The sequence below is a fragment of the Carlito syrichta genome, unplaced genomic scaffold, assembly GCF_000164805.1.
Source record: "Carlito syrichta isolate Samal-C Ts95f unplaced genomic scaffold, Tarsius_syrichta-2.0.1 Scaffold313819, whole genome shotgun sequence".
Taxonomy (NCBI): domain Eukaryota; kingdom Metazoa; phylum Chordata; class Mammalia; order Primates; family Tarsiidae; genus Carlito; species Carlito syrichta.
The window spans coordinates 388,750-399,088 of record NW_007257915.1 but is presented as its reverse complement, the minus strand read 5'-3'; the positions used below and the strand labels follow the sequence as shown (position 1 = coordinate 399,088).

Below are 10,339 nucleotides of genomic sequence, written 5' to 3'. Positions count from 1 at the left end.
AGAGGAGTTCAGTCTGTCCAGTGACCTACAACGCTGCAGGTCATTTGTTTTTCTACTTCTTCTCTAACCTCTTCTGTCACCCTGCACACTCATTCTCACAGGCACACCCCCTTCTTGTCATTCCTTGAAAATGTGAAATGTGCTCTCCCTTCAGGTTCATCACTACTGCTCTCTTGCAGTGTGTTTTCTTTGATACACTGTATCTTACGCGATCATTTCCTTCAGGTGTGTGCTCACTCTATCAGAAAAGCTTTTTGTGACCCCATCTCAGTCATTCTTTAACAGCATGCCCCACTTTCAAACACGTGCTTTATTATAATAGTGATAGTATAATGTGTACAGGCAGGCACACACACACACACACACACACACACACACACTACATTCATGTACATGTTTATTTCTGCCTCACTCTTTCAATAGAGTATGAGTCCCATGAAAGCAGAGATGTGATTGTTTTTGTTCACTATTGTATACCTAGTGTAGAAATAAGTGATGTGTGAGTGGATTGCCTAAGCCTGTGGGTTTGAAACCAGCCCGGGCAACTTGGTGAGACAACGTCTCTACAAAAAAAAAAAAAAAATTAGCCAAGCATGGTAGCGCATGCCTGCAGTTCTAGCTACTTGGAAGACTAAGGCTGAAGGATTGCCAGAGCCCAGCAGGTCGACACTGGGGTGGCCGTGAGTGTGCCACTGCACTCCAGCCTGGGAGACAGAGTGAGACTCTAACTCAAAAAGAAAGAAAGAAAGAAAGAAGTTATGTAGAAATAAATGATTGAAAATAAAACAGAAATTCAGACACTGTTAGAGTGCTGTTTCCTGATAACAAGATAGCCATTTATTGACTCTGCTTCCCTCTATAGTGTGGTCTCACTCTCTCTCAGTGAAGACAAGTTCTCAAGAGTCGACTGTCATAACTATGTTCCTGTTCTCCCATTTTAGGAACACCAAGTCAAGTAAAGTGCTGATTCGAACAGAAGCACTTGTAGAGATAGGGGATTTCTGCAAGAATGGGGATGTAGTATTTGGTCTCTTCCAGTGAGAGTCTGCTAAAGTATGGATTTGTTATTTACGCATTTTATGTAAATGATAGTCTGGAATACACATATTTTTCCACCTTCTTCTATTAGTTAAAATGTTAACTATTGAAACCTCCAATATAATTGAGGATTTTCAATTTCTCTTTTAAGTTCTGTAAGTTTTTATTTCATGTATTTTGAAACTCTGTTAGGTGCATACATATTTACAATTGTTATATCTTCTTGGTAAATTGGCCTCACTATTATTATGTAATGTTCTTCTTTATTCCTGGTAATATTCCTTGTCCTGAAGTCTGTATTTTCTGATATTAATACAGCCAATAAAGCCTTTTTTTATTCCTATTGGCTTGATATACCTTTTTTCACCCTTTAATCATTAATTTATCTATGTCTTTATATTTAAAGAAGGTTTCATATTTACAGCATATAGTTGTATCTTGATTTCTAAGAATTGAATCTGACAATTTGTCTTTGATTGATGTGTTTATGCCATTTGCACTTAATATAATTATTTATATGGTTGAAATATAATCTATCAGTTTTCTATTTACTCTGTTTATTTTCCCCTCTTTTTTCCTGCCTCCTTTTGGACTGAGTAGTCTTTATAATTGAATTTTTATATGACATGTTGGTTTATTATTATATCTTATAAATAAAAAGTTTAATACTTGTCTTAGAACTAATAGTACACATCTTTAAATAATTGCAGTCTGTCTGATTCATGATATTATAGAGCATCACATGTAGCATGAGGACCTCACAGCAGTGTACTCCCAATTCTCTCTCCCAGTATTTGTGCTATTTTTAATCATATGTACTTTTGCATATGCTACAAACACAATACATTGCTACTCATTTCACTTTCGACAGTCTGCTATGCTTTAGAATCATTAAAAATATGATTATAATAAATTCATTTCTCTTCCATTTATGCCATTTCCAGCATTTTTAAATTTCTTTATATGGATTCAAATTTTTTCTGGTATTATTTTTTTCTGGTATCTTTTTCCCTCAAGAAATTACTGTAACATTAATTATAGTGCAGATTTACTAGGAATTAATTCTTCCAGTTTTTAAGTTTGAAAATGTGTTTATTTATCTTTTATTTTTGAAAAAATTTTAACTGGGTAAATGATTCTGGGCTAGCAGTTTTTTCCCTTCAATACTATAAAATGTCACCCCATTGTCTTCTGGTTGGCATAGTTTAGGATGAGAAGTCTGCTATAATATTATCTTTGTTTCTATTTGTGTAATGTATCTTTTCTACCTCTTATTGTCTTCAATATTTTATCTTTATCTTTGGTTTTAACAGTCTGAATATGGTGTGCCTAGGTGAATTTTTTGTTTGTTATTTATCCTGATTGATGTCCTCTGAACTTTTTGAGTATGTAGCAACTAATTTCAGGTCCTTATACTGTGTCTTCATCTCTTCCATGTTTATTTTGTATTTTACTTTATAAAGACTATTACTGTATTGCATTTGTTTAAATTCATGGCAAAATATTGATTTGCTCAATGGCAACAGTTTTCTCATGAGTGTTCTTCATCTATTACTTTCTTTCTTTTCCTTTCTGCTTGCTTCTTTTTTTCCAGAAAGAATCTCTGCATAGATTGTGTACTGGTCCTTTTTAACTATTCATTATTGAATTTTTTTGTTTGTTTGCTGGTTTTATTGAATTTTTTTGTTTGTTTGCTGGTTTTCTGAATCAGTTCTATGGAAGAAGTTTGTGGTAAAGATAGGGCCAGGACTATGTTCCAGGACATTTGGGATTTTTCTTTGATCTAAGAATTTACAAGAAATGTTATGTAGCCTTTACCATTTCCCAACCAGTTGAGATAGGTGGCATTTTCTCCGATACACACACACACACGCACACGCAAACACGCACACATGCACACACACACACATACACACATGCTCTGATTAATGTTTTCTTCCTCAATACCATAGAGAAATATCACTTCCTAGAAACATGGTTTGTTCATGTGGCATCCCAATCAGGCAGACTTACTCTGTTTCTGAAATCAAGCAGACGAGATCTCCAGTTTCTAGCTATAGTTCACCTCTGCCTCCCATATCCTTGTAAACAAAGGATATTGTTTTTGTCCTTCAAGATGTTTATATCAATTTGGCAATGTTTTCTTCTAATATCAATTTTTTTCTAATATCTATAACAATTGGTTTCTTATCACTGTGTTCTTTTCTCTCAATATATTCCTTTGTGATATTGGTTTTCATTTGCTTTATTGCTTTTGGATTTTTTTAATTTTTTATTTTTTGCAGATGGGGGAAATAATTTTATGTCAATATATACAAATTTATAATTTCTTAAACTGTAACTCTCTATAAAGGTGGCAGTTCAGTAAGATAAGGATAAAAGTAAAGCTTAGTTAATAGGCCTATTTGTTGTGTGCCAGCTACTCTGCTAATACTGGGAGATAAAACATGGAGCTAGAAAGACACTGTGTCATGGAGCTTATATTCTAGTCATAGAGCCCAAAAGAAAATAGTAAGAGAATCTAAATAAAATAGTTGAAAGGTCTAGTAAGTGCACTGAAGAAAAAATATACCAATCACATCTTTGGGTTTGACAGCTACTGCTGTCAAGCTCAGGTCAGCTTGGTTTTTGCTTTTACTGTAGGAATATAGCCACAAGTGGCCTTAAACCTTCAGGCAGCATCTGTCTTTATTTGGCAAACTTGGAAATGTAGGTTCTATCCATTTGCCAGGACTGGCATTGTGGCTAACCAGAGATTTAAGAGAGGGTTTGAGCAGCCCACAGTTTCTTTTCCATGGAAAGTCACAGAGTTAAGATTATCATTTTCTTCATGGGAAATTATTTCTGACTAAAAAATTAAAGCATGATGTTTCTTATTGGATAAAAAATATATATCATTTTTACCTAATTAAAAAAAGCTAGCAAACCTTAAAACCAAGAACTAAATATGTCCCTGATCCATACTCAGCCATTGTTAAATGTCTTTTTTTTCCATGTTTAGGTGCTGAATCTTTCATCTGGGGTTTGTTTGTTTTTAAGGCATCACATCTCTTCCTGATGTAGATTAGAGCCATGATTATATTAACCTGTAGATTAGGCTAGTAGACTTATTTCAAAAGATGTTTGGGTGTTAGGAAGAATTTTAGAAAAATCTGTCAAAGATATTAGAAGAAAGTGTGTAAATTTACTAAAGAGTGCCTAAACAAATTTTAAGTTAATGAGGAATCTAATTTGTTAGCTAATTGGCTATTAGAGAAATTTTGTAAGTATTTCTTCACTTATGTTCTTTCACAAAGTCAAATAATTAAGGATTTGTTACTTAGAGCCTCTTACTAGTTCTAAGAAAGAATTTGTAGAATGTGAGTATATCCTACTCCCACCTATTTTCTATTAAAACTTTGTTTGGAAAGGAAAATACTACAGATACCAATAGAAGACGTCTTACATACTTTGTGCCCTCTTTTAATAAAGCAAATTCATTTTCATTTTACTGGCATAATAATACTGTGATGCCAGAGTTATCCAGATGGAGCACTGAGTAGTGAGTGCTGCAGTGTGTTAACAAAACAAGTTAAGTTGAGAGATTCCAAAGAAATTAAACAATATTCGATTACTTATATTACTCTCTTAAGCTTCTTTCCTGCAAACTCCTTTATTTATGTACCAATATGATAAATTAAAACACCTTTAATCTAGTTTTATATTGTCAATAGTCAATCATATCCCATGTGTTGAAGTTAACTTCCTAAACTGACATTATTGAGATGCTCTAACTGTTCTCTGATATTCTTAAAACTATTGATTTGTTTTTTTCCCTCATATACTTAGAGAAATGGTGTAGAATATATCTTTAAGTGTAAAACTTCTCTAATTTATTTGCCATTAGGTTAGATAAAACAAGAGAGTAAATCTTCCTTGGCGTCATGAAAATCAAACCTAGCACTTTTTCTCTGGAAAACTTATTTTTCTTCCAACAATGTAGCAAATAGGTATAGGCTAAATGTTTTAATTCTGTTATAGTAAATTCAAACTTCACCCTCCCTGCCACACATTAATGCTGGAAACCAGTAAATAGCTCCTGGCATCTCTTGGAAAATGAAAAACAATGTATCATAATATATGACTAGAATCATCTTATCTTCTAGGCCGTGCTGGCAAGGAAACAGAATGATTTTAATGTCACTAATTTCAGGGAATTTTGCAGTTTTAGTTAGTTTTGCCTCCCAGGACTCTCTAATTAAATTCAGTTAAGAAGGAACTAAAAGGAAAACAGCATATGTAATGGACCTTCATACCAAATGAGATTTATGCACATAACAGAAGAGTAAGGGTATATAAATACACACAGCCTCTTTCTGGACACAAGATTAATTATACAACATATTTTTCATTATACTCTACACTATTTAAATCTGAATGTAAAATCACCTAGGAGAGGTGAAAAAAGAGCTTTCTCTCTTGGCATGAAGACATGTTGATAACACGGATCATTTTCAAAACAAAACTCTGAGTATGTTGTTCCCGACAACTCACCCCCTCAACACCTCACTCAGGTTCCACCGTGCCAAACAATTAGCAAGGTGACAAAGCTCTACGTGAACTGGCTGCTGAGTGATTATACAGCATCACTATTAACCATACTCCTCTCTCTTGCCTCATCCCAGGCACACTTGTCTTTCCTTAAACAAGACAAGCCCCTACTGCTTCGGGGCCTTTGGACACCCACTCATTCCACCCAAGATGCTGTTCTTCCCGACCTCAGTTACCGATTTCTACTCACATCTGAGATCTCAACTCATTATCAATGACCCTGCCAACCAGTTAAATTTCCTCTTAGTGGCCTCAAAGTACAAGCTGTTCCTCTCACAAGGGGGCAATCACTGGTCAAGCGTGGTAGCTCATGCTTATAATTCCAGCACTTTGAGAGGCCAAGATGAGAGGATCACTTGAGCCCAGGAGTTCGAGACCAGCCTAGGCAGCATAGTGAGACTCTGTCACTACAAAATAAAAAATTAACCAGGTGTGATGTTGCATGCCTATAGGCCCAACTACTCAGGAGTCCCAGCTACTGACAAGGATTACCTGAGCCCAGGAATTCAAGACTGCGGTAAGCCATGATTGTGCCATTCCAGTCTTGGTGACAGAGTGAGACTCCAACTAAAAAAAACAAAAAGTAAAACAAAACAAACAAACAAATTTTTTAAAAACCACACACCTGCACTGTTTATTTTGTGATTATTTCATTACTCTTTTATTTCTCCATGAGATTTTCAGCTCAATCAGCAATGAGAATAATTCTGGAACCTCATTTTAGCTATAGTAACCTCGGCACCTAATTCATTGAATGATCTTACTAGTCTTTTCAAGTGGGTTTTTGTGAACAACAATAATTATGGTTGGCATTCTTCAACAGCTCACTCAAGGTCCGGCACTATTGAGGCATTCATTCCATGTGTTAGCTTATTTAACGCTCATGGCAATCCTGTGAGGTAGGCAGTGTTAGTGTCATGTCTGGTTTTCAGAGGGGAAATAGGCACAAGCCTCTCACAGCAAGCCAAAAGTACCCCACCCTGCCATCCCTCGCTGCCTCAGGGTGTCAGCTCCATGGGGAACTGCTATGTCCGCAGCTGCCCTCGCTCTGATGAGTCATGAATTTCCTCTACATCAAATTATATTAATTTATTATATATATTTATATTATATATAAATAAATATATTAAAAGTATATAATTTATATATTTATATAAATAATAAAGTAATATGTATTATTTATTATAACAATTAATATAATTTAATTACATTATAAGACCACAGGAAACTTACAAATGTTAACTTCTCATTGAATTGGTATACGTTCTCCATCCATGTATTTAATGAACATGCACTGAGCACTTATTAAGCACAGGCTGTCTGCTAGAAATTCAGACACAGGAAGGAGAATGAGATGGTCCCTGCAATTAAGATGTCCCCAGTCTGATGAGATAGATGGAGACAGAAATCAATCACTCAGGACAATTTGGTGGGAGCTATTATGGAGATGTTTACAAAGTACTGGGGGAAGGGAGAGAGGACCAAAAACCAGTTTTTCCTAGTAGGGGGTGGGGATGTCAAGAAAATAATTTGTTACCTCTTGGTTCCCCTGTAGGAGACAGATGCCTGTTAAGGATTACTACTATCCCTTACTCTCCTCTACTTGCGTGTTGTTTGTTTGTTTGTTGTTTCACAGTCCCAATACTTGTTTGCTAGGACTGCAATAACAAAATACCATCGACTAAGTGGTTTAAACTATGGAATTCATTGTCCCCCAGTTCTAGAAACGAAATGTGTGAACTCCGCAGCACAGGGTTTGTTCCTTTCCCAGCTATGGGAAAGAATCTGTCCCATGCCTCTCCTAGTTTCTGGCGGTTTCTGTCAGTCTTTGGTGTGCCTTGACTTACAGATGCCTCACCCCAATCTCTACCTTCATGTTCACATGACACTCTTCCTGTGTGAGTGTCTGTTTCTTTGTGTCCAAATTTCCCTTTTGTATGAGGACACTGGTCATATTGGAATAGGGCCCACCCAAGTAACTTCATCTTAACTAATCATTTCCACAATAACCCCATTTCCAAATGTTACATTCTGAGAAAATGGAGGTTAGCGCTTCAGTATATGAATTTTGAGGGGACACAATTCAATACGTAACTTTTTTATCTTCTAGCAAACTGATAACTTATTTATTTTTAATATTTATTAAATTATTTTTATTATTATAAATGATAAATATTACTTTATAATAATATTGAAATTAATTTTATTGATTGTTATCATTTGATAGTCTTAATATTATTTATTTTAATGAATAATAATTTAATTATTTTTATTTATTTTTTGCTTATTGTTAGTCTTTTGGATTTTGCCCCTGACTAGGATATAAGCTCCTTGGGGGAAGGAATGTGCGATTGCTTGCTCACTGATGTATCCTGAGCACCAAGAATAGCACTTGACTGATTGGAGGCAATCAGTAAGTCATTTTTAAGTGAATGAATGAATCATCAAGGAAGAAACAAGAAGAGTGGCAAGGGTTTATCTTTCTTCTATCCTCACTGGAATGCTGCCACTATCTAGATGCATAAACTGTGCAGATGATAGACACAAATAAATAAGATGGCTGGGAGCAGGGCAGGAGTCTGTGTTGGGAAATATGAGAAGGAAGAAAAGAATGGAAATGTACAGCCTGGATTGCTTAATTCTTCCTCTCATTCTTAGGGATTCTCTGCCAATACTCCCATCTGATTTTTTGAGAATTAAGAGATGCTTCCAAACCTCTACTCTTGGGGCTTAGAATCCCACCAGGTAACTCATCTGTTTCCCATCTTCTCCTATGAGCAGCTGACCTCTTTGAAGTTTACATTTAAAAGTATCCAAGTCTAGGATTTTGCTTTTTGGGCTGAAACTGAAGCATCTTAGGTGTATCTGGACAACGAGATGGGATTTTTTTAAAAAATGCCACCTACAGAGAAGCACTTTGGGGGAAAACTCTTCAAAGAATCAAAAACATCACGCTTGCCCCTTCAAGTTTGTCTGTCTTCAGTGATTACCTTGTATCAGGTAAATATTTCCTCACTCTTGTGATAGAGTATCTTTTCTGAAAGTCATACTTCAGAGATAAAATATGAATGGAGTAAAGTATCTATACACAAGCTTTACTTTGGGGGTTTGGATGATGGATTTGTGTGCATTAGAAAATAAGGTGAGATTTAAGATGGTGGCCAGCAGGAGACTGATGAAGGATCTTAAATAAATCCGCAAATGTGGAATGAAAAATTTCCGTGACATTCAGGTTGATGCAGCTACTTTATTGACTTGTCAAGGGTTTATTGTATCTGACAGCCCTCCATATGATAAGGCGGCCTTCAGAATCAAAATCAACTTTCCAGCCGAGTACCCATTCAAACCACTGAAGATCATATTTAAAACAAAGATCTATCACCCAAACATCGAAGAAAAGGGGCAGGTCTGCCTGCCAGTAATTAGTACTGAAAACTTAAGCAGCAACTAAAACTGACCAAGTAATCCAGTCCCTCATAGCCCTGGTAAACAACCCCCAGCCCAAGCACCTGCTTCGGGCTGACCTAGTTGGAGAATATTTTAAATATTGTAAAAAAAATTCTGTAGGAACGTTGAAGAGTTTACAAAGAAATATAGGGAAAAGCGACTTCTTGACTAAAATCAATCTCGATCACTTCCAGTAAATGTTAACAGAAATCTCAAGCAGTGCATTCAGACATCCTGAAAAGCAAGACTCTGTGGAGAATTGACACATGCCACCGCCTGGCGTTGGCTTGTGGCAGTTACTAACTTTCTATAGTTTTCTTAAACAAAAGTGGTCTAGGTAACCTATAAAGAAAGGATTAAAAATTTAAGATGTTCTAGTTCTGCTTTCTTTGTTTTAAAAATCAGTGCTTCAATCTACTTCAAAAGAATGGTGTTTCTTTTCTTGTCCAAATTTATCCAAAATCTTTAAGTTACATTTAGCCCATAAGGTGTAAAAAAAAAAAATTAAATTAAATAGGAGTGGGGGTGTTGTGCTTCCCTTCTTCTCCTTTTCCTGGCCACTCCCATTTTCCTGCACTCAGTTTATTTTTTACTTACTCACTTCCCCAGACCCAAGCCCCATCTCATCTGCAAAGGAGAGGAGACAGCCCTTGCATTTCTGGTGGCTTTTCTTCTCCTGTGCTGGACTGTCCAGCATAGAAGTTAGTTTAAATTCTCCTGCCTCCAATTTATAATATCCATTTTAAAAATTTAAAAACAAGCTAACAACCACATGCGTCCTCCTCCCCAAGAAGCAGTGAAAAGGAGGCCCCAGCTCTTATATAAAAATCCAGCTAATGTTACCACAGTAACATCAACTAATTGGGCAGACCCCAGTGTCAGCGTGCATGACTGATGCATTGCCTGCCCCATGTAGGGAAACCCTGTAATAACAGATCTGTGGTGACCCCAAAGGGAGGGCCTGCCAGCCAGCAGACACTATGCACGCTGTATGTGATAACTGTCTCGCCAGAAGGGCTCCTGAGGCCAAAGCTTGGCGTTCCTTCCTGCAGCCATTTCAGAAGATCTGCTGGTCCTTGCAGACAAAGCTAATGCCAGAATATCCATCTGAAATTCCAAACTCACCTGTCACCAAGTTCCATCCAAACATGCCATGGAGTTAATTCTTCACCTCCGTTCGGTGACACCACCACAGCGCTCCCTCAGTATACCCTAACCCTGTGCAAGATAGGAATTGGCAGGTAATTTCCTTTAAATGTGTTTT

The 10,339-nt window shown here is 36.5% G+C and overlaps 1 pseudogene; it reads left to right on the top strand.

The window, feature by feature from the left end:
• Positions 1-8,782: 8,782 nt before the first annotated feature.
• On the top strand, positions 8,783-9,247 carry LOC103273165 (annotated as a pseudogene).
• Positions 9,248-10,339: the final 1,092 nt, after the last annotated feature.